Genomic DNA, 24,231 nt, shown 5'->3' on the forward strand with positions numbered 1-24,231 from the left:
AAGTTTTATTTGAAAAATGAAATTGAAATCCAGAATGAGAGGAGTTGAAAAAGGAAAAGAAAGGAATTGGAAGCAATTCTACTTTTTGTAGAAGTTTTGCTTTGAGAGGTAGGAATGATATAAAAGGTAGCTTGAGGATATGAGGGTAAAAACAAAGTTTATTTTAAGGATATGTGAGACTTGGAAATGTTTGCCAGCAATAGGGAAAGAACCAGTATATGAGATAGATTATAGATTCCAAACATGGGAGATGATTGCAGGTAGTAGTGATCATTCAAAAGAGACTGGGAATGAGATTGAAGGAACAAGTAGAAATGTTGACTAGAGAGGAGAAGAATCATTTCTTCATCAAAGTCTGGAGTAAAGGAGAAAAAAAATAGAGGATGACATCACAAGTTTTTAAGATGTATAGTAAAGTGAAGGGGGAGCTTATGGAAAATTGCCTCTATTTTTTCAGTAAAGTATAAGCTGATTTATTTTGCTGAGAAGGAGGGAAGTGGGGTTGGCTTGGGAAGTTTGAGAGAAGAGGTTTGGATTAGTTGATTGGGGAATATGATAGTGAGTCAATAATGATTATAAAGTACTTCATAAACTTTAAAGTACTGCATAAATGTCATCTATTATTATTACCATTATAAATAGTAAATGTTTCAATATTTCAATACTTCAGAGATTAGTAATCTTATTGATGTGGATATTTTCTTTAGTAATATAGTTGGAAACTCCGCCCCCCCACACACTTGAGCAGATCTTAATATTTTTGTGGATGGTTTTTGAGAGTTGCTGGACCCAAAATATCCATTGCCCTTTGGCCAATCTGATGATGAGCCACTCTTAATTTAGCCAAGCAGGCTTTTGGACAATAAATACCATTTATTATCATCTAGTCTATCAGTTTCATCATTGGAAAATTCTTCCTTAAATCTCAACAAAGCCACTTGATGCAGTTTAATGTTGTTTCCTCTTGTGCAGCCCTCAGTTGTAATAGAGGACAGCTATTTATCAGCCTCTGTGTAATAATCCTCTAGAGACTTGAAGACTGTCATTAAGTTGCCCCTCAATCTTCTGTTGTTCAGGCAAAACAATTGCAGTTCCTTAACCTTCCTCCAACCTTTTTACCATTTCTGTGGCTCTTCTCTGAACCTTTTCTCTTAGGTGGCTGAGCCCAGAATAGCTCACATTTTTGTAGTCATTTACAGTCTATAGAGTACTACACTCACAACAACACTGAGAAATAGTTAACAGAGGTGTTGTTATTTATGTTTACAAATGAGGAAGCCAAGTCTCAGAGAAGTTATGTAGCTTACCAAAGTTTACTAGTGGATGGTATTAGAATTCAAAACCAGATCTATTAACTTTGGAGCTTTTTCAACCATGCTACTTTGACCCCAGGAACTAGACATACCAGGGCTCAAACCTGAAGACTATATGCCCAATAGGAAGCGAGGTAGCAGACTGAATGGAGTATTGGACTTGGAGTCAAGTGAGCCTTAGTTGAAACCAAACTTCATACACTTAGTAGCTGTGTGACTCTGAGCGGGTCATTTAATTTCAGTCTGCCTCACTTTCCTTGTGGATAATATAGAGATAATAAAAGATTTACTTTCCAAAGTTATGCCGTGAAGATGAAATGAGATAATATTTGTAAAGTGCTTTGCAAATCTTAAAACAGACTATAAAAATGAGCTACTATTATTGCTATTGCATCTTCATATCATTACGCCATTATGCCCCATATATAATTTGCTTGTGACTGCTATGATCCTCAAATCCCACCCCCCTCCCCACCTTCCAGGTTTGTCATATCACAGCTTAATGTCTTTTTAGAACTTTCTTCTTCTGAGAGTACCACCTGATGCTTGTCCCAAAAGAGCACAATAATTTTATCAGACATTAAGCCAAAGCTGTGTCTAGAAGAGTTTATGGCCCTCCCCTTCCCCTACTGATGTTTGCTGTTGCCTTCCCCACGGTCAAGTTAAAGATAAGTTTTTAGGGCTTTTGATGATCCTTTTCTAAAGACCTGTATCTAGCTTCAGTGCCTGACAATGAAGGTTTATTGATTATGTACCGTGTCCTGAAGTGCACTTCTTGTGTCTATTTACAGCTTAAAAACAGCCATGGCCAGTTCTGTACCTACATAAGGATTCTATCCCTGCTAATCTTCTGGATGGCTTGTGGAGCCTAGCTCTGTGTCCATTTATAAGATGTCAGGCTATCTCTACAGACCGAGATTTTCTGTCCCATTGTTCCTTTTTGTCACTATCTACCACACTTTATACCTTCTCAGTTCTTTACTACCTGTGCCACCAGTAGGGGCAGAAACTGTTCTCTGCTGCCCCCATGTGGTCACTCTCACCCCATCCTCACTCCTGATACTCTGCTCCCCCAAAGTGGCCACTAGATCGTAATGCAATCTATTTCCAGAGTAGGTTGGTGGCAGTCCCTCCCACCCCACAATCCCTCACCTTCCCACCCCACCCCCAGCTTCTTCATTCTTGAATTTTGTATATTCACAATAGATAAAGTCTGTGAGAAATCAGTAGTCCATCTCTTACCTTAGCCCAAGCCTGATGATAGAAAAAACTATCCTTTTCTTAAGTTGCATTTTTCTCTGAAGGAGGACCAGATATTTAGAGCTAGAAGAGAGACCTTAGAGGTCATATAGCTCAAACCCTTCACTTTACAGATGAGGAAACTGAGGCTCTGCAAGTTAAGAAACCAACCTGACTAGCATCATCCAGGTAGGAAGTAGCACAGTTGGAATTTAAACCTAGTATCCTCTAACTCCAAATTCAGCACTCTTTCCTATGTACCACTCAGTCTTTTTTCCTCGAGATTAAATAATTCCAATATCTCTAACCTTTCTTCAAAGGTCTTATTTTCTTACATTCATCATCATCTGCCAGACTTGTTATTGAAGTGATTTCTCACTGAGTGGAAAGTTGTATTATCTAGATGACCTCTAAATTCCCATCTGACTTTAAATTCTATGCTTTCTGGGTCTTTTCCCAAATTCTTCCTCCCTCACTGAGGTAGGAAGGCCTAGCACTAGGTCCTCCCCCTCTTTTACCTTGACAAAGACAGACCTCCTCCTGTAATAGGAACCAGATCTTCATCAGTTTATAGGGCATGATTCTACATTGTGTCTTTAAATAATTCTTCCTCCTCCAATGGATACTTGGCCTTGTGCCCAAGATATAATCACAGAACCATAGACTCTTAGCGTTGGAAGGGGCAAACTAGTCAGAAGAAGTCATCTAGTTCAACACATCTCTGAATGAGAAATCCCTTTGTCAGAGCTCCAAAAAATGATCATTTATCTACCTTTTGCCTAAAGACCCCCTAGAAAAGACAGAAACCACTGCTTTTAGTGACATTCTTTTCCACTTTTGGATAGCCCCCAAAGGAAGATTGTGTGGCTTCTGCTCATGGACAAGGAATATTTTTTTCTTCCCTACTCAAAATCTGGCAGAAGAGGGAAAACTGTCATGAACTACAGTAGGAAAAAGTAAAATTTATTTGTGGGTTATTTTGACTTCCTATCTGATGACAAAGACATAAAGAAAACAGATATTCAAAGAAGAAGATAGATGAAGGCAGAATTAACTATCTATACTTTATAGTCATAAAGGCAATGATATTGTCATCATCATCATCATCATCATCATCATTATCATTATCATCATCAACAGCAGCAGCAGCAGCAGCAGCAATAGCAATAGCAATACTATTTGAGAACTCACTGCAGTGAGTTCTAGTTTTATAGTGAATACTAGGCACTGTTCAAAGCTCCAAAGATACAAAGATATGCAAGACATGATCTCTTCTATAAGGACCTCATATTCTACTGGGGAAAACAATGTGCAAATAATCTTATATACAAGATGTATTTTAGAATATAAATAGGAACTAATATCAGAGTGAAGTCTTTTTTAAATTTCTTTTTTTCCTTGTCAAATAATTAGAGTTAACTGACTTGCCCACAATCACACAAACTGGGGTGGATTAAGTTCCTGGGATAGGATTTGAGTTCAGGTCCTCCTGACTCCAAGGCATGAACTTTATCCAAAGTGCCATTTAGCTGCCCCTGTGAAGTTGTTAGGAGTGGGAGGAAGCAAAGGAGAGATAGAAAGTTATCTTGTAGAATGGAAGATTTAGACTGATTCTTGAAGGAGGCTAAGGAAACCAGGAATCAGAAGTGAAGAGGGGAAAAATTCAAAGAATGGATGACAATCATTTAAAAGTCAGGAGATGGAATGTCATGTGCAGGAAACAGTCCCTGGATCATAAGCTATGTGGAGATGAGTGAAATAAAAACAAAACTGGAAATCTGGAAATTTTTTATATCTGGCAAGGTTGGAAGGGTTCAGGCTGTGAAGGGATTTTATATTTGATAGTGGACATAATAGAGAGTCATTGAAGTTGAATGAGTAAGGGTAGGAAGATCACTTTGGTACTTGAGGGGAGATTGGACAGAGAAATGACTTAAGGTAAAAGACCAACTAGCAGGATATTGTAAGAGACTACTTGTGAGGTGAAGAAGGCCTCCACCAATGATGGCTGTGCATGTAAAGCGAAGTGGACGTAAGTAATGTTGTAAAGGTAGAAACAGTAAGGCATGGAAACAGATTGGCTGTCTGGTGAATATGAATGAAAAGTTAAGAATGACACTGATGATGCAAACCTGGGTGAAGGGAAGGATGGTAGTGTTGGGTGATAAAAAAGATGGAAAGTGGGGAAAGTTTGGGAGGAAGGAAAATTATTTCTATTTTATTCATGTTGAGTTTGAGATACATATGGGACATCCTGTTTGTGATATCCAATAGGCAATTGGTGATAAGATAGTGGAAGTCAAAACAGAGTGCAGGATAGGTAGGAGTACATGGGACAGTGGGATTTAAGAAATGACAGTCAATGAAGGTTTTGGCAAAAAGGAGGGGCAAGAAATATGCCATTTCTGGTGATGACTGGGGAATGCTTTATACAAGGTTTGGAGGCAAGAATGAGAAGGGTAGGCAACACAATAGGGTTCTGAGTATGGGGAAAAATATCAATAAAAGAATAAGTCACTGAAGGTTAGACTTTAAGAAAGCTCATCTCTAATACTACAACTGCTGTTTTTAAAGAACTTATCCTTCTTTTGTCCTTTTGATAGACACAATGTCTCACTGGTCATGCTACTGCACACTGGCTCTCCAGCTTGTGTCTCTTCACCTGACTCTCAGCTTTAGCTGCTTCCTCTAGAAGTGTGCCATCTTTAGGTCACTGCACTTCTGCTTTTTATGCCTTTCTATTCTTCTATTCTGGCCCCTCTTCAGGTTCTGATTATATCCTTTAAGATAGATAGACTTTTGGGCAGTTGGACTAAACTTGTATATGGACAAGTTAAAGCAATAATAATAGCAATGTATATTTTTATAAGGGTTTTGTTTTTATTCTATTCATTGGGCCAGTAAGGGAGAGAAGAAAGTGCTTGTTAAATAGAAATAAGTAATAAAAATAAGAGCTAGCACTTATATGGTTCTTTAAAATTTACAAAATATTTTTTAAAAAAATATTTTATTTTAAATTTATGGAGTAAAACAAACATTTACATAAAACAATACAATAAGAAAGATGATGGCACATGAAACTTCAAATCTGCTATGTACAAGTTGATATTCTTTTCAAACATATAACAAAATTAATCATGTAATTCCCTCTCCCTTTTTTTCTTCCCTATTCTTCCCCCCACCCCATGGCCACCATTAGTTGCAAATAGGTACACATGTACACCCAAATACACATATGTATATGTGTATATATTTATATCTGTATACATCTTTATATGTAAAATTATTTTATATATCTATTCATCAGTTTTTTTCTGAATGCAAATAACATCTTTCTTCATAATGTCTTTTATATTTAATTTGGATACATTTAATAATCAAAATAACTTATTTGCTCAGTCATTTTTAAAACAACATTGCTGTTACTGTATACAATGTTCTCTTGGTTCTGCTCATTTTGTAGTAAGATCAGATATGAAACAAGGGTACCTACTGTTACCAATATAATTCAACATTGTTTTGGAAATCCTAGCAATAGTAAGAAGAAAATAGAAATAGAAGGAATCAGAATATGGATTAAGGTAACAAAACATTCTCTCTGTCTCTTTCTCTCTTGTCTTTATGTGTGTGTGCCTCCCTATTTCTGTCTCTCTCTCTCTTCTTAACAAAGTACTTTAAGTAGGTTATTTTTTTGTCCTCACAAGAGCCTTCTGAGGGTGCTATTATTATCCCTACTTTACAGATGGTAAGACTGAGTTAATTGACTTGCCCTTAAACACACAGTTAGTGTTTGGAATAGGATTTGAAGTCCGAGTTTCCTAACTCAGAGCCTAGCCCACTGTACCACCAAACTGCTTCTTCCCTTTCTAAAAGATTGACCCTTCCTTGTCTACAGATAGACTGTTCATCTCTAGGATTTATAGACTAATTCTGTATAAAGACAGATTGACTCTGTTTAAAAACAAAGTGACGCTGGGTAGGGAAAACACAGCCTTTTGTTTGGAGTGACTGACGCTTGTGTAAGGGCAGATTGACTTTGCATAAAGACAGACTGATCCCTTTCCCTGAGTGCCTCCTATAATGCCTGCTTTATTTACTCTTTTCAACCATCTCAGGACATCAGATAAAATAGAAACTTGGCTTAAGGTGATAAAGATGGTAAAGAAAGTCACATTTGCAGAATTATCCACTTTAAGTAAGTTCCTAACTTTCCAAATCCATGGTTTCTGGCCCTTTAAGGCCTGGAGGTGGGGGTGAGGTGGGGGGAACCCACTGTGGATCAGTGAAGATTAAAGAGCCAGGCTACCAGCCTGTCCCCATGGTAACTTGATGCCATGGGGACTGTTTGGGCCCCATGTGGGGCCTCTTGTTCCTGCAGCCAGGGGAGTACAAAGTCCCAGTTGAAGAAAAATACAAGGAAGTGAAGTGAGGAGTAAAGTTAGAAAAAAGTATAGGCTGCCCAGTAGATGAGCTGAGGGAAGGACTAGGCCAGAATCATGGAACAAAATGAAGCAAGGGGAAGAAGATTCTAGATGGCAAGTGTTACAGGAACAGGGAATAAAGGGAGGTTCAGAGCACGAGGGAAAATGGTAAGTGAAATATACAAGGAGATGCTCTTAAAGCTTTTTTTTTTCCTTTTTAGGTGGAGGCAAAAGGAAATCAAGTGCCCTAAGGAATTGGAAATTAATGAGAAACTATATGAAGGATTGAAGGGGCCTAAGGGAGGAGGGGACTTTTAGGGTCTAGATTGCTTAGATATCCAAGGGGGTGATGATTGAAGGGACAAGGACAGAAAAATTAGTATGGGTTGGTAGTCTGTGGATGTTGGGAACCAAGAACGAAAATTGGATAGATTCCAATTTCCAAGAAATTGGGAATAGATAGGAAAAGGGTCTAAGATGGTTGTAGATCAAGAAGGGCAGAAAGTGGATGGGGAATTCGGGCTAAATAGGCTCCAGAATAGTTTGAAGAATATAAAGGAGAGAAAAAATGAAAGAAGATAGGAGCAGAAGAGAAAAGGACTTTGGGGGTATAACTATACTGATCAAAGGAGATGGAAATTTAGGAGGAAGCAAAGAAATAAAGAGACAGGTGGAGGGAGAAAAAGTAACAAGATAGGATTGAAGATCTATAAATGAATGCATCAAAAATAATGTGTATTATATTTAGGAGCTGTAGTTTAGAGGGGCCCAGATCTCCGATGACAGAAAGAGAGGGACTGAGAGAAACAGGTATGAATTAGGAGATTGAAGATAGAATGTGATTTTGCTGTTTGTGGACCTGATGATACTGGGAGATAGTTTTCTTCCAGATTACTTCATAGAACTGTGGGAATTGACAGTGAACCTCGCCTTCCTTCTGGAGCCATTTTTAATTTTAGAAGGTCAGGCTCTCATTCTACAATTGAAGTTAATCCAGCCTACTCCTTAAGGAAATTCTCAGAGGACTGAGGTGAGAGCTGTTAGCAATCCACTGTGGGAAACTATGGGTAGCTTTTACAAGGAGAGAAATGATTTGTGTTGGAGATTGCATCCTTTCTTCTTCTTTCAAAGCTGGAGGGGTTTTACTAAACTACCCCAAGGAGAACAGGCATTCTGGGCTCCATTGGGTTTATACTGGTCCCAGGAGGTTCAGTTCTTCAGCCCATGGCTGATGGATCTGGGTGTGCTTGCAGGGAAGTTTGGGGAAAGCTAGAAAGAATCAAGTAGGACTGAAATAAATCTAAAGTGACTTCTAGAGGAGAGGGAAGGTCAAGGTACCATTAACTATATATCAATTGAAGGATAAAGTATATTCAGTTGATTTATCCTTTCCCATCCTGTCAGGTTCTTCTCAGCTCCTGCTCATTAATAAACCAATATATCCTGGTGGAGCATGTCCTGAACATCGATAGGACTCATAGTCATGGTGTTCATTGAATAGTCAAATGAAGGCATTGTTTTGTTTTCTGTTTGCCTACAAAAAAACTTATTGGGAATTAGGTTATCTATCTAGGTCTTTAAATATTTGAAGCATTATTTTATGGAAGATCAATTAGTCATACCATGGTTGATACCAGAGAGCAGATGTAAGCCCAGTGCATAGGAGTGTGCCTCAGAAGAGTTTCATACTTTGGGTAGGCTTTGGTCTAGACAACATTTAATGTCCCTTCAAATCTAGAATTATATCATTATATCTTTATAGAGAAAATTGAGGTGTGTGAAATAGATAGTATGTCAATGAATTTGGAATTGAGCATGTAACTAAACTTACATAGATTGTTGTTAACCTGGAGTGGCTTGGTAATATTCTTGGTAATATACTATATAACATTTCACTCAAAAAGTTGAATGAAGGCAATGACATGATAATTAGTAAACCAACAAACAGTTATTAAGCTCTTTCTATATATTGGACTCTATGTTAAATGCCAGAAATGCAAGCAAAGGTAAAAACATTGGCCCTGTCCTGAAGAAACTCACATTCTAATCAAATTTGCAGGTGATGCACAACTAGAGAGATCATTACTATTATGAATATTGTGAGGTTCAAATAAAATAATAGATGAAACTCATTTTGTAAACCTTAAAATACAATGTAAATGGCAGCTGCTATTATTATTATTATTATCTTATAGTGATGACTTCATTCCCTGAATTTTCTATGACCCTCATGTTCAAGCAACATTAATAGAGTAATAGAGGAGTATCCTGGTTAATTATGAACAGTCAGTCTTGGAGAAATAATGTAGACAAACATACTTTTAAATTTAGCCTGTTTGATTAATATCTCTTAAGTCTATACAAAAAAAAAAATAAGTCAAGCACTGATTTATAGCAGCTACTAATTTTGATGGTATAAGTGCTTATATTCAGTATTTAACAACTGGCTTTTGCAAACTGATTATAGCTGACTCTAGCATACCCCTTGTTAACATGTTGTATGACACTGAAAAAGACTTTGAGAAGTTAGAATTTTGGGCCATATCTACTGTAATAAGATGAAATTTAAAAGAATAAATAAAGTTATAGCTGGATTCAGGAAAAAAAATAAAGAAATAACTTCATAAGTATAGGATGAGAGCATGCCCAGCTATGTATATAGTTAAGGTAAAAAATGATATGGGAATTTCAGTGGACTACTGGCCCAATTTGAGCAGTATGACAACCAAAACAACAAAATTGACAGGAGTGTCCGAAATGAAAGAGGTGATAATTCTGCCAAAACACTTTCTTGACCAGACCCCTTCTTGGGTATTATATCTATTTTGGATGCCACACTTTAGGAGATATATTTACAGACTGGGACAAATCCAGTGGACAGAGAACAGAATGTTAAGAAGATTGAAGACCATTTGATGTGGAGGTCATAGGAACCAAGGAAGGTAAGCCAGAAGAAGTATTGGTTGGAGAGGACTGGGAGTGTGAGAATTTTCTTTATGTATTTGAAGAACTGTCAGATTTATTTGTTGTGTCCCTAAAAAACAAAACCCAATCCTTTCTTCTGGCTACGTTTTATGACCAAGGGTTTCACAGGAGCTTTATACTCAACTATAGCCCTGGGATGAGAAAACTGGACATCATTTGGGAAGAGTAAACCATGGGACACTCCAGCTACTGGGATTGATTATTGACATCCCTGAGATGTTGGGGTGGGGTGGGGTTTATCTATCAGAACATGATTCCTTTCTCAAGGCAACAACAAGGCAAAAATCAGCAAACAGAAGCTACAGAGAAGTCATTTTGTATATGACATGTAAAATTTTTCTAACAAATATGGCACTCTCAAAGTAAGAATGGAATGCCTCAGAATATTGTGATTTACCCTTTGCTGGACATCTTCCAATGGAAGCTGGATAACAACTTGTCAGAAATATACAGAATGTTTCTTTTTAGCATAGGCTGGATTAGATGACCCCAGAGTGGCAAGTTATTATATTGTCTCAGATATATGAAAGCTAGATGGTATAATGGGAAAGGCACTGGATTGGTTGTCAATGGACCTGAATCCACATCCTGTCTTTGATACTCACACTACTTTTCTGACATTTGGAAGAAGAAGAAAAAAGCAGAGTTTATTAGGTACCTATTATGTGTCAGATCCCTTGTTAAGCAATTTACAAATATCTTATTTAATCTTGGAAGTAAGGTGTTATTACTTCCACTTTAGAGTTTAGGAAATTGAAGCAAACAAAGATTGTGACTTGTTCCAGTAACATAGCAGTAAGCATCTAAAGCTGTATTTGAACTCAGGTCTTCCAGATCCAAGACTCAGTTTTCTAACTATTGCATCATCTAGTTGCATTGAGTAAGTCATTTCACTTTTATGTTCATAATTTTTTAATTGAAGGTTTTTATTTTTAAAACATATGCAAGAATAATTTTTTGATACTGACCCTTGAAAAACCTTGTATTCCAATTTTCCTCCCCTTCCCTCCACCCCCTGCCCTAGATGGCAAGTAAAACAATATATATTAAACATGGTAAAATATATGTTAAATCCAGTATAAGCACACATATTTATACAATTATTTTGTTGCACAAGAAAAATCAAATCAAAAAGGAAAAAAAATGAGAAAGGAAAAAATGAAGAAATGAGAAAGAAAATAAAATTCAAGCAAACCACAAGTGAAAATAATATGTTGTGATCCACCCTCAGTTCCCACAGTTTTCTCTTTGGGTGTAGATGACTCTCATCATTACAAGATCTTTGGAACTGGCCTGAATCATTTCATTGTTGATAAGAGCCACATCCATCAGAATTGATTATCACATAATCTTGTTGTTGCCATATACAATGATGTCCTGATTCTGCTCATTTCACTTAGCATCAGTTCATGTAAGTTTCCCTAGGCCTCTCTGAAATCATTGTGCTGATCATTTCTTATAGAACAACAATATTCCATAACATTCATATACTATAACTTATTTAGCCATTCTCCACCTGATGGGCATCTACTCAGTTTCCAGTTTCTTGCTACTATTCAAAGGATGGTCATAAACATTTTTGCACATGTGGGAACCTTTCCCTCCTTTAAGGTCTCTTTGGGATATAAGCCAGTAGAAACACTGGATCAAAGGGTATGTACAGTTTGATAATCCTTTGGGCATAGTTCCAAATTGCTTTCCAGAATGGTTGGATCCGTTCACAATTCCACCAACAATTTATTAGTGTCCTAGTTTTCCCATATTCCCTCCAACATTCATCATTATCTTTTCCTGTCATTTTAGCCAATCTGAGTTGTTCTAATTTGCATTTCTCTGATTAATAATGATTTGGAGCACCTTTTCATATGACTACAAATAGTTTCCATTTCTTCATCTGAAAATTGTCTTCATAAGTTTTGAATTGGAGAATGGCTTGAATTCTTATAAATTTGAGTCAATTATATATTTCAGAAATGAGGCCTTTATTAAAATGTTTCCCAATTTATTGCTTTCATTCTAGACTTGTCTGCATTAGTTTTGTTTGTACAAAAACTTTTAAATTTAATATGATCAGAATTATCTTTTTTTGTGTTCAATAATGAATTCTAGTTCTTCTTTGGTCACAAATTCCTTCCTTTTCCACATATCTGAAAGGTAAAATATCTTATGTTCTTCTGATTTGCTTATAATATCACTCTTTATGTCTAAATCACGAAATTGTTTTGACTTCTTGATTTACAGTGTTAGGTGAGGGTCAATGCCTAGTTTCTGCCTTACTAGTTTCCAATTTTCCCACAGATTTTGTCAAATAGTGAGTTCTTGTTCCAAAAGCTGAATTTGTCAAATTCTAGATTGCTATAGTCATTGATTATTTTGTCCTGTGAACCTAACCTGTTCCAATGATTGACTACTCTATTTCTTACCCAGTACCAAATAATTTTAATGACTGCTGTTTTATAATATAGTTTTAGATCTGGTACAGTTAGGGCACCTTCATTTGCATTTCATTAATCCCCTTGAAATTCTTGACCTTTTATTCTGCCAGATGAACTTTGTTATTATTTTTTTCCTACATCTGTAAAATAACTTCTTAGGAATTTGATTGGTATGGCACTAAATAAGTAGATTAATTTTGATAATATTGTCATTTTTATGACATTTGCTCAGCCTACCCATGAGCACTTGATATTTTTCCAACTGATTAGCTCTATTTGTGTGGAAAGTGTTTTGTAGTTGTGTTCATATAATTCCTTACTTTGCCTTAGCAGCAATTATTTTAAATGGAATTTCTCTTTGTATCTTTTGCTGCTGGACTTTGTTGGTAATATATAAAAATGCTGATGATTTTTGTGGATTTCTTTTGTATCCTGCAACTTTGCTAAAGTTGTGAATTGTTTCTAGTAAAATTTTTAGTTGATTCTCTAGGGTTCTCTAAGTATGTCATCATATTACCTTCGAAGAGTGATAATTTGGTTTCCTCATTACCTAGTCTAATTTCTTTACTCTCCTTTTCTTCTCTTATTGTCAAAGCTAACATTTCCAATACAATATTGAATAGTAATGGTGATAGTGGGCAACCTTGTATCATCCTTGATCTTATTGGGAATAGTTTTAGTTTGTCCCCATCACATATGATGCTTGCTGAAGGTTTTAAATAGATGCTACTGATCATTTTAAGGAAAATTACATTGTTATACTCGTTAGTGTTTTTTTTTAATAGGAATGGGTGTTGGATTTTGTCAAATCCTTTTTCTGCATCTATTGAGATAATCATATGATTTTTGTTAGTTTGTTATTGACATTGTCAATTGTTCTAACAGTTTTCCTAATATTGAACCAGCCCTAAATTCCTGATATAAATACTATTTGGTCATGATATACCTAATTTTCTTTAAGTATAAAGTGAGAGGGTTGTATAAGATTATCAGAGATACTTCCTAGCTCTGAATCTTTGATCCTATAATTTGGAGTGATCCAAAAATATGCAGCTATCACTTTTCTTTGTTTTTAAGGGACAGGAAAGGGAAGGAGATAGGCAACCCTATCCCCTGTTATGTAAAGGACCTTAGACAGAAGGAAAAAGAGAATTGAATAAGTTCTTGTTCAGGTCTGAAGTAAAGGAAGAGATCAATGAATTGAACAAGAAGAATTTATTAAATGCCAATTATGTACCAGGTACTAGGTTAGGTATTGGGGATATAAAAACAAAGAATCAACTATTTTCATTACCTTACATTCTAATGAGAGATGGTTAGAAAAAGGAATATAGATACATATTTCTATATATACACATATATGTAGTCGTTACTTTTTTTTGCCATTACGCTGGCATATAGTTGCAGTGACTTAAGCAGCTAAAAATTATACTTAGTGTCCTGTCACCTTGGGGTTGGCACATTAGATACACAGTCCAATTAAAGGGCAGTAAGGTGGCACAGTGGATGCACTGATGGGCTTGGAGTCAAGAAGACCAGAGTCCAAATCTTGTCTGAGACAATTACTAAGTTTATGATCCTGGGCCAGTCACTTAATCGCTGCTTGTCTCAACTGTAAAATGGAGAAAGTAATAGCAACCACCTCATAGGATTGTTGTAAGGATCAAATGAGATATATGTGTAAAGTCTTTATCACAGTGCTTGATACATAGTAAGTGCTTTGTATATAGCATTTATACGCACATATTTTTACATATGTGTATGTAGATATATATGTATATATATATAAAACATATAATATACTCACACATATATACATACATACATATACATAGCATATACTTATTCCTTCTTCTACTGTACATAAGAGGAGAAACTGATGGAAAGGTCTCAGATGGAATGTTGAGTGGAACAGATTATAGCAGAAAGGGACTTTTATGTGTTAAAGAAAGGAACTGGGGAAGAAAATGGGTCATGCTATGAGGGGATGGGTAGCAGAATTCCATGCCAGGTGACACAGTTACACCCAAGAGAATAGGGAAGGTATTGTCAAGTTCAGTTATTGCTAACCTTGTCACACATAGTTGTCATTGCCCCAGTCCTTTGGTGTTCACTGTACCCAAGACCTCAGGGAGCTTATAGCATGGAAGAGCCCTCTAGGGATATGTGGAACAACTTCATGCTACACAATCCCTCAGTTGCATTGCTTTGCTACAAAGCAATCTTACCTGAGTTATTACATTCCTCTTTCCAAAACACATGCAGATCTACTACTGCAGCATGATAAACTGTCCTAAAAACAAACAAAAACAAACCTTAGGTTTTCTTTGCTTTTATATATTGATTAAAGATAACCTTGGAGTAGAGAGAAGATCTATGCCTTCTTGATTTAACAGATAAATTGTCCAGTCTCCTTTATTGTATTAACTGTGGGATATGAAGAGGTAGGGTCTAAGAGCTAATAGGATAGAATTTTCTCATTTAGAGGTACTATATTAGGTGCTGGGATTTTGGTTTCCTTATGATGCCAATAGGTTTTGTGAAGTTGTGGGACCTGGAAGTTACTGAGTATGGAAGGAAAGAGATGGGAGATGAGGGCTTGTTCCTTCCTTCTAGCTTACTGATATGAGTCATGGGATAAATAAGATTCCTGAGAGTCAAGAGATGGGTTCTAATCTTGGCTGTGCCACCAATAATGTATGTGGCTTTGGGCAAACCACTACCTTTTTTAGCCTCAATTCCCTTATATGTAAGATGAGAAAGGTAGACTAGATAATCTTAAATGTCTCTTCTATTTCTGTGATTCTATTTTTTTTTCAATAGAAAAACACATCCTACTTTCTGTAAACAATCCTTGCCTCAGATACTGGGATTTTAAAAATTAATATGAAGAGTTAGACCATATGGACTTTGGATTTTGAATGAAATTAGAAATAAATATGGATTCTAATTGTTTTTGTCTCTGTGACCAAAGGCAGGTTTTGTTTTCACTTCTAAGATGTGGCCAGATGCACACCAAATTAAAGAATGAATGTCTCCCATCAGTTTGCTTATGAGTGAAATATACATATTATATTATGTCATGTTATAGTATATCACATTTACATCAGATCACATCATTTTTATATTATTTCACATTTCTATCTGGGATAATGATTGTTCAGAGGAGTATCTATTTAATTTGCTTAGTTCCTCAAACATCATAATGCTATTATAGGGAGAGAGATTTTTTGCATAGAGACATCAGAAAGGCACCTCCTCGCGGAATATGGACATGTCTACTGGTGTTTTACTAAACATAGGAAACTCAAGATGACTGATTGCCTGGACTTAGAGGTGTTGACTTTCACTGAAGGATCCTCCCCTTCCCTGTGGTATATAAATGAGCTCTGAGATCAAATTCTCTGTCTCACTATCTGTGTATCTGTATTTCTTTCTTTCTCTCTGTCTATATGTCTATTCCTATCAGATGCAGCATAGTACCTGTATATTATTATTGAAAAATAATCTAGGTACCATGACTTGTATAAGAAGCTTTTATAATTTTTACATGAGCATTTTATTTTATATAGGAGCAAATTGAAGTAAAGAGAAGTTAAGTAATTTGCTAGGATCTGATTCTATATAAACATGTAGTAGACCTGCATTTGCACATAACTTGAAAAATAGTTCATGGGCAGTGTTTGTGAATCTCAACTCCTTTGTGGAGGAGAGGAGATTTTTTAATTCCCTACATGTTATGATTCCAGAATTTTGCCTTTTTTTTTAGCAAGAGAAAGACTTGCCTGAAAGTACCAATTTTAAGAGCTATTTTATGTATAACCCCAAGTTTAAGAGTTTCCAAATTTAAGAATTTGGGAATCAGACCTTTGAGAATGAAAAGGGATTTTTTGATTCTACTTGGCTTTTGGAAGAGGTAATTTCTGCTCAGTAGTCTATTTGACAAGTGTAGTTAGTGAGTTACATGGACAGGTGATAAATGTGATGGGAAAGGAAATAGTTGTTCTTCCAAATATATTTACTTTCTAGATATAATGTAAATTAAAGGTGTGAAACATGACACCCCCAGAGGCTACTGGAGAGAATTTAAAATGTAGTTGGGAAATATTTAACAAACTAATAAAAATGCAATAAAATATAGATGACATTACATTTTAAAACTAAGTCAACATGCAGCCATAAGGATACTTATGTATGAATTAGTGACCTCTATTTCTATCTGAGTTGGAAGCCACTGATCTAAACCATAAAATGGTACTAGAAACCTTGAGAGATCTGGTAGGCTTTGGCCATGCTCTGTTTTAACCCCCAATAAGTCCTCACTGTACAATTAGATCTAGGACAAGCTACAATTTCTTTCCAGGGGCTTGATGATCTTTAAGGTCCCTTCCAAATTTAAATCTCTGCTCCCATGAAAACACCATTTTGGGGCATGTTAGTTTTGGGCAACTATATCTCAAGTTTATTGAAATATATCAACCTTGCTGATTAGCTAATGTGATTAATGACTCTTATTGGATTTTTTCCCTCAGAAGTCAAAATGAGAAACATTAAAAGAGGGTTAACCCAATTTGGATTTTTTAAGACAGTAAGGGGAAGGTATAATTAATTTGCCAAAGATGACTTTTAGTTAACAGAAGCAATATTATTTTAGTAATATTAGTTATTTGTCAGTGGCATTTGTAAGACACTTAAAAGGGAAAACATTCCTGAAACTATGACTCTAGAAAGAATTGAGTTTGAATCTGGTCTATTCTGTTTCATAGCTCTGTGACTCTAGACAAGTCATTTAATTTTTCTGATGTGTTTTTCTCATATAGAAATAGAGATAAAATATAACATCACTTACCTATTCTTACAAAGAAAGTATATCACATCTAAATGTAAATATGCCACAAGGTATGCTGTCCTCATCTAAGACTCTGGCTTCACATGGAACAGGTACAATTCTCAGGTCTAATTCTGACAGAGTAATTTTTTTTCCTTTTCCTCTGCTTTTTGTCTCTACTCCAAAAATATGTTTTGTGACATTCATATAACTCACATTTATGTTACCTTAAATGTGGGTAAAAAGGAATCCCCATAATCTACATAAGAACGCAAGATACTAAATGTATATCAGGTATAGGAAAACTTTTATTTTACTACACAAAAATATGTAGAAAACAAAAAGAACAGGCCCCATAAAAATAAAACATTCAGAAACACTATCAACTTCTCCTACAAGGCAATTGATTTGAAGATTGTCATCATAGACACCTAGTGATTCCTTCCCCTCCACCAAAGAATCTTACATAGTCTTTCTGAATTAAGCCTGAGAAGAGATTTGTGTCAGTCTTTCTGATTCCAGCTCTAGCAGCTAATTCACTAAACCAGGCTGCCTCTCTAATGTTATTCTAATATAGAATACCACTAGCCTGAAAGAGGCTCTCAGATTACGAGTCACAAAGGACATAGGTCAGTATATAGGGAATCAGTATATATTAATGTTCAGTTGTTTTGCTCAAGTCTGACTCTTTGTGGCCTCTTTTAGTGTTTACTTGACAAAGATACTGGATTGGTTTGCCATTTCCTTCTGTAGATCATTTGACATATAAGGACATTGAGGCAAACAGGTCTTATTGACTAGACCAAGGTCTTACAGCTAGTATTAATATCTGAGGCCAGATTTGAAATCAGAAAGAGAGTCTTCCTGCCTCAGGCTTATCTCTCTATCTAGTATACCACCTATATGTAGGCATATATTAAAAACAGAAAAAACAATTAGGATGTTACCATTGTAGTCTTGGTGAGAAGAAATGAGCTGTCCAAGAGGAGCTGCAGAACATGGTGGAACATACAAAAATGTGATATTTAAAGGCATGAGTTTTAATTTAATTTATATTTATTATTACCTATATGATGCTGGGAACCGGAGCAAAAGCATTTTTATAACAACTGCCCTGTGCCAGGCTAAGGCAGCTAGATGATACAGGAAATAGAATGGGGAGCCTGGAGTCAGGAAGAAGAATCTTCCTCAGTTCAAATCTGACTTCAGACATTTACTAGCTATGTGACTCTGGGCAAATGATTTAACCCTATTTGCCTCAATTTCCTTATATGTAAAATAAGCCGGAGAAGGAAATGGCATACCACTTCAGTATCTTTGCCAAGAAAACTCTCCAAAAGGGGATCAGGAAGAGTCAAACATAACTGAAAAACTAAAGAATAAACAACAACATTGTGCCATCACTATGCTAAGTATTTATTTTTATTTAAATAAAAAAATTATCTAAATACTTTATAAATATCTCATTTGATCCTTACAAGTCTTCAAGTTAGGTGCTATCATTGCTCCCATTTTAAGTGATTTGCTCAGCAACATATAGGGAGTAAATATCTCAGGCCAAATTCAAACTATTGTATTCCTGATTCCAGACCCAACACTCTATCTATTTTACTCCATTGGATAAATTACTTCATTCCTTTAGGTCTTAGTTTTTTTCAACTAAAAAAAAAAAGATTAGATAGATGATCAATAGGGAAATTTTTAGATTGACATTTATGATCTTATCACCACTCTTCACCCTGATTTTCTCATCTTTAAAGTTGTAATACTCATATTCCTAATAATCAATATGAAGCTGTCATGAGGATCAAAGGAGATAACATACATAAAATGTTTTGTGAATGTTAAGTGCTATGTAAATGTGTTCTCTTATTATTATCTCTATTGTAATAATCAACTACTTCAATGAATTAAGGAATGTTATTCAGGAATGCCCAATTCTTCAGGACCCTATTGGGGATTTCCTGTGCAAAGATATGAGATTAGTTTACCATTTCCCTGTCTTGCTCTTTTTACATAGGAGGAAATAGGTTTAAAAGAATCACCATAATCTTGCAGCCACTAAATATTTGAGTCTGGATTTGAACTAAGGAAGAACAGTTTTTCTGATTTTGAGTCAGGTACTCTATCCACTGAGTCACCTATCTGATCTAGTTATTTTGTGTCAGATATTATACTAAGCCCTAGGCATGCTAATCTAAAAGAAGAGATATGTCTTGCTCTTTAAAGAACTTCTGCTTTGATAGAAGAACAACACATAAAAGCAATGAGCAGTGAATAGAGATTCTTATAACTAGAGATAGAAGGATATGGGTTGCATGTGAGTGGTGGTAAGGAGATGGCAAGGTAGGTGAATGGAACACTGAATAGGACATGAAGGTAAGGTCTGGGACTATCTACTAGATATATAGTAGGCTAAGTACAAAGTATTTTACAATTAAAATAGGTGAGCCCTAGAACAGAAATCTCAAAGGTCGTTGGATTAACATTCCCAGGGACTGGGGAACATGCATTGTACCTGTGTCCAAGATGAAGATGTCTAAGTCTGGGGTGGGAATGGAGAAAGGCAGAAAGATATATTTTATCAGTATCTCATCTCTGGTAGCTTGATTTTTTTTTTCTGAGGCAATTGGGATTTTTTTTTAATTTTTATTTAATAATTACTTTATATTGACACTCGTTTCTGTTCCAATTTTTTTCCCTCCCTCCCTCCACCCCCTCCCCTAGATGGCAAGCAGTCCTTTATATGTTGGATATGTTGCAATATATCCTAGATACAATATATGTTTGCAGAACCAAACAGTTCTCTTGTTGCATAGGGAGAATTGGATTCAGAAGGTATAAATAACCCGGGAAGAAAAACAAAAATGCAGATAGTTCACATTCGTTTCCCAGTGTTCTTTCTTTGGGTGTAGCTGCTTTTGTCTGTCATTTCTCAATTGAAACTCAGGTCTCTTTGTCAAAGAAATCCACTTCCATCAAAATATGTCCTCATACAATATCGTTGTCGAAGTGTATAATGATCTCCTGGTTCTGCTCATTTCACTTAGCATCAGTTCATGGGCAATTGGGATTAAGTGACTTGCCCAGGATCACACAGCTAGAGAGTGTTAAGTGTCTGAGGTCAGATTTGAACTCAAGTCCTCCTGACTTCAGGACTGGTGTTCTATTGACACTTTGAGCAAGGCTTACATCTATAGCTAAGACTTGAAGGCCCCTAGCTTAGGGTGGTCTAAGCCCCATTGAAGTACAAGGGCATGAAGAAACTTCAGAAAACAGAAAATAGCCTCAATATAGTCTCTGTCCTTTTATTTCATCTAATTTGTGTGTAGTGGGTAGCTTAAAAGCCTTTGAGTCAAATGCATCATTTTGGCAATTGGGTTTTTTCTGATCAAGAGGAGATTGCCTGGCATAGTGAGAAGAACATTATATTTGGCAATCAGGAGGTCAGGATTAAAGTTTTGGCTTTGCAGCTAAGTTAGGAAAGTGATTTCATCTCCCTATGCCTCAGTTTTGTTATCTATAGAGTGAGAAGGTAACTTATCTCCAAAGATTTTTTCTGGCACACTCCCATTCCATAATTTTGAAATTCTGTGAAATCAGCTTAAAGTGAAGCAGTAGTGAATTAAATTTCATATAAGGAGGAACTTACCGAACAGGAGGGTAACAGTATTGGAAATAATAACCAAGAAAAATTGTAAAATAATATTTCTCGTGGAAACTTGAAATTTTAGTAGACTCTGTCTGATTGGATAAGGGAAGATTTCACCAAGAATTAAAAGATAATTCAAGATGATCTTTCAGCAATCCTAGCCCTGGAAGTTTTCCTCAAGAATAGGTAATATCCTATTCCCTGGATGTTGCTGTAATTTTTCCCTCTATTAGAAGGGAGCATGGTGCAAACCATGAGAGAATTTGTGGAAGATAAGGTAGGTACGGTTTAGGTTATGGCTGCCTTGGGGAGATAGGGGAAAATTGGCACAAATGTCGGAAATTTCCTACTCTCATCCCTAGCTGTGTCCCTAAGTGAAGGGTCTGATTATCTTGTCCTCTCAGATCTTTTCCCTTCCTAGATTCTGAGAGGTCTGTCTAGCACCTCCCATCTGCATTTCATTAATCTGGCCCCCGCCTTTTCCGCTCCCACTGCTTAGCAAAAGGGGTGACTCGTTTCCCTGCTGGATAAATACAGGGTTTGAGATCAACTCTGGACCAGTGACCTCTCTGTTGCTCAGAATACAGCTTTCTCTGCTGATTTTTGCTGTCCCTCACTCAGCATCTGTACTGAGGCAGCCCCTTTGTCTCTGGGATCAGTTCTTCCAAGCTCCCAAGCTTTGCTCAGCCTTTCTCTGAACAGAGCAAGACTGGGTTAAAGCGATACAGAGTGAGGATGGAGATAGACATGGCTTCTGTTTTCCCGCTTTCACTGTTGGGGTTGGAGTTATAATACTTAATTTGCATGAGAATAGAGAGACTCTTTCTGTAGCCGCCTTGGGCACGGAGAGGAAAAGAGAGACTCTAGTTCTTTCTCCATTAGGGGTGCTGGGTCAAAGGAAAAAAGATCACTCTCAGATCCTTTCCATCTCCTACAGACCCAGGGACCTGCTGTGTTGAGAGAGGCTTTGATGGAGCCGGCTTGTGGATCCCTGCTCCGGATTTTCCAGCTGTCCCTGTCCCTTGCTCAGAGCGCAGGATGCTGAGATGGCTCGGTGATGCAGAAGGTATGTGCTTTTTCAGTTCTGGTGCTGATGCTGTATGTGTGGTGAGGTCTCTGTGGCGCAATGGACGAGCGCGCTGGACTTCTAATCCAGAGGTTCCGGGTTCGAGTCCCGGCAGAGATGGTCGCCCTACTGGTATTTCTTTTATTTTATGTGCTGTCACGCCAGAATGATAATTATATTTATCACTCCCTGGAGGGTTTGGGAAGAGAGAAAAAGCCCCCTTCCCCCTTTGTTCTCCCCTCCATCTCCATCCTTCCTCTGCTCTCCAGCCTTCCCTCCTCCCCACTACCATGCATTGTTTGGGGGCTCATTTATAGGCTGCTTGGTCTGCTTGGCACTGCCTTTGAATCCTTTGTCTCAGGGTTGATTTCCAGCTGGGACGATCTCTACAAAGTGAGCTTTACAAATCCCCATGATACCAGACCACCAAGCAGTTTCTAGAGACTCTGGAGCCATTGCTGCTCCTCCTCCTACCTTTGAAAGTGCAAAAGGGGGAAAAATGCAGATTGAGAGGCCACTGGAAAAATGTTCAATGGTCTCAGTCTCGCTTTTTTGTCCAATTTCAGTGGATTCAAGATGGGGAGAGGGCAGTTTAGAAGATTATTTTCTCACTCCTTTTGTTAAGATATTCTTTTCTGATCTTTGGGGTTCATAACATTCTGCCAAAATTCCACTTCCTTGAAAGAACAAGATGAATAGGAATCACAGCTTTTGTATTAGTAGAATAAACCAGAGCAAAATAGTTCATCACTGACTGCAAATTAGGTGAGTGGATTAGCTGAGCTTGCCTCTCAGTAACTACAGGTCTTGGACCAATGCTTATGTATCTTTCCTCAAGAATAAATTATGATCCTCCTTATTTATAATATAGGTCACAAGGAGCTAATCTTACATAAGGTTTACTGGGATTTCCCATTTTTTAAAAAGACTCTTGTTTTCACCAATTCACCCATCTTACATTTTATTCTTCCCTTTTTCTTTTGCTTTCTTCTTCACCTTTCTCAGTGAGTGAGCTGCACTCAGGCATGTTGGGAGTGTGGTCAGATCAGGATATTTCTTGGGTTTCTATTTTGGGATGATTTGGCCCTCTCTCTGCCGCACTGCCTTGCATATAGCCACTTCCGACCAATTAGGTTGTAAAAGAGTCGATTCCACCAGGAACTGACCTCCACCTTGGTTGAACCCAGGTAATATGAGAAAACACAAGTTCTCCTTCGGCAGCTTGGGGAAAGTCAGCATCGCTCCCACGGAGAGCTCTGCATAGAGTGGATGGTGTCAAACAAAGTGTTCATATTGGTGCCATGGACTTGTCTCCGTGAAAACCTTGGGGGGTTTCTTTGTGTGTGTGGATAAGAACTAAAAATCATGGCATGGAGTCTGAACCCAGAGGCTGGGAGATCCCTGAAAGTGTATTGTGGGATCCTTATCTTCAGGGGATTCCCAGTAACTCTAGAAATCAAAACTGAAATGGGATTCTTGAGTCTTTTTGGAATAACAGGAGTCTTAGAGCTGTTCCAGAGTGACTTAGAACTCCCTGTGGGAACTTGATCATGTTCTCTTGAAGTTTTTCTGTGATTTTTCTTTCTTTCTTGGAGTTTTAAAAATGTTAACCATTTTCTTTCAGTCCAATTCCACTGCATATAAGACTTTTGAGATTCCTTGATTTGTACCAGAAGCATTCTTGGAGCCTGACAAGTCTGTCATATCGTTGATTCAGCTCTTCCTTAAGGACACTGCTTCATGATCTAAAATGATCTGGGTGTTTTTTTTTTTTGGGGGGGAGGGGGAAAGAAGAGGTGAAAAGGGGAAGAGACATGGAGAAATTCTATTCGTCAATCAAGTCTGAATTTTCTCCTTCTCCATGTAGCTAAGAATCATGTTCTGTTCCAGCTCTCTCATGAAAATAACTGAATGAAAATGAGAAGACTGTTCCGGATCTTCCCACTCCATATTGCTGAAGGTTAGAAAGATGTTATCTTCTAATCAGATCCTGGGTAAGCTTCCACCTGCTCAAGTACTGAACCAGCCTCTTAGTTCTGAGAAATGGATAGGGGCAAAATTTGTGCAGGAATTTGCTCAGCTGTTGCATCTGATTAATGTATCAGATCCTACAGATCCCAAGCCAACCAGGGTTTAAATCCACAGATAATTCTCAAGCCTTATTTTATCCAATCATTTTCACCATTTTCTCAGCTTACTTTCTCCTCAGAATTTCAAAATGACTAATTTAATCTCTCCTAGTTTCCTGTGGCAGTATATGTGGACTAGGTGCTAAAGAGTAATAGAATCATC

At 37.0% G+C, this 24,231-nt stretch overlaps 1 long non-coding RNA gene and 1 other non-coding gene across 2 annotated transcripts; both read left to right on the forward strand.

Moving 5' to 3' along the window:
• The first annotated feature begins 6,907 nt into the window (after positions 1-6,907).
• Positions 6,908-23,948, forward strand: LOC127558676 (uncharacterized). Its single transcript, XR_007952960.1, has 4 exons — positions 6,908-8,003; positions 9,817-9,915; positions 21,811-21,939; positions 23,830-23,948. It is a non-coding gene; the product is annotated as an uncharacterized LOC127558676 (long non-coding RNA).
• On the forward strand, positions 21,986-22,059 carry TRNAR-UCU (transfer RNA arginine (anticodon UCU)). Its single transcript has one exon. It is a non-coding gene; the product is annotated as a tRNA-Arg (tRNA).
• Positions 23,949-24,231: the final 283 nt, after the last annotated feature.

Source organism: Antechinus flavipes, chromosome 4 (assembly GCF_016432865.1).
Source record: "Antechinus flavipes isolate AdamAnt ecotype Samford, QLD, Australia chromosome 4, AdamAnt_v2, whole genome shotgun sequence".
NCBI lineage: Eukaryota > Metazoa > Chordata > Mammalia > Dasyuromorphia > Dasyuridae > Antechinus > Antechinus flavipes.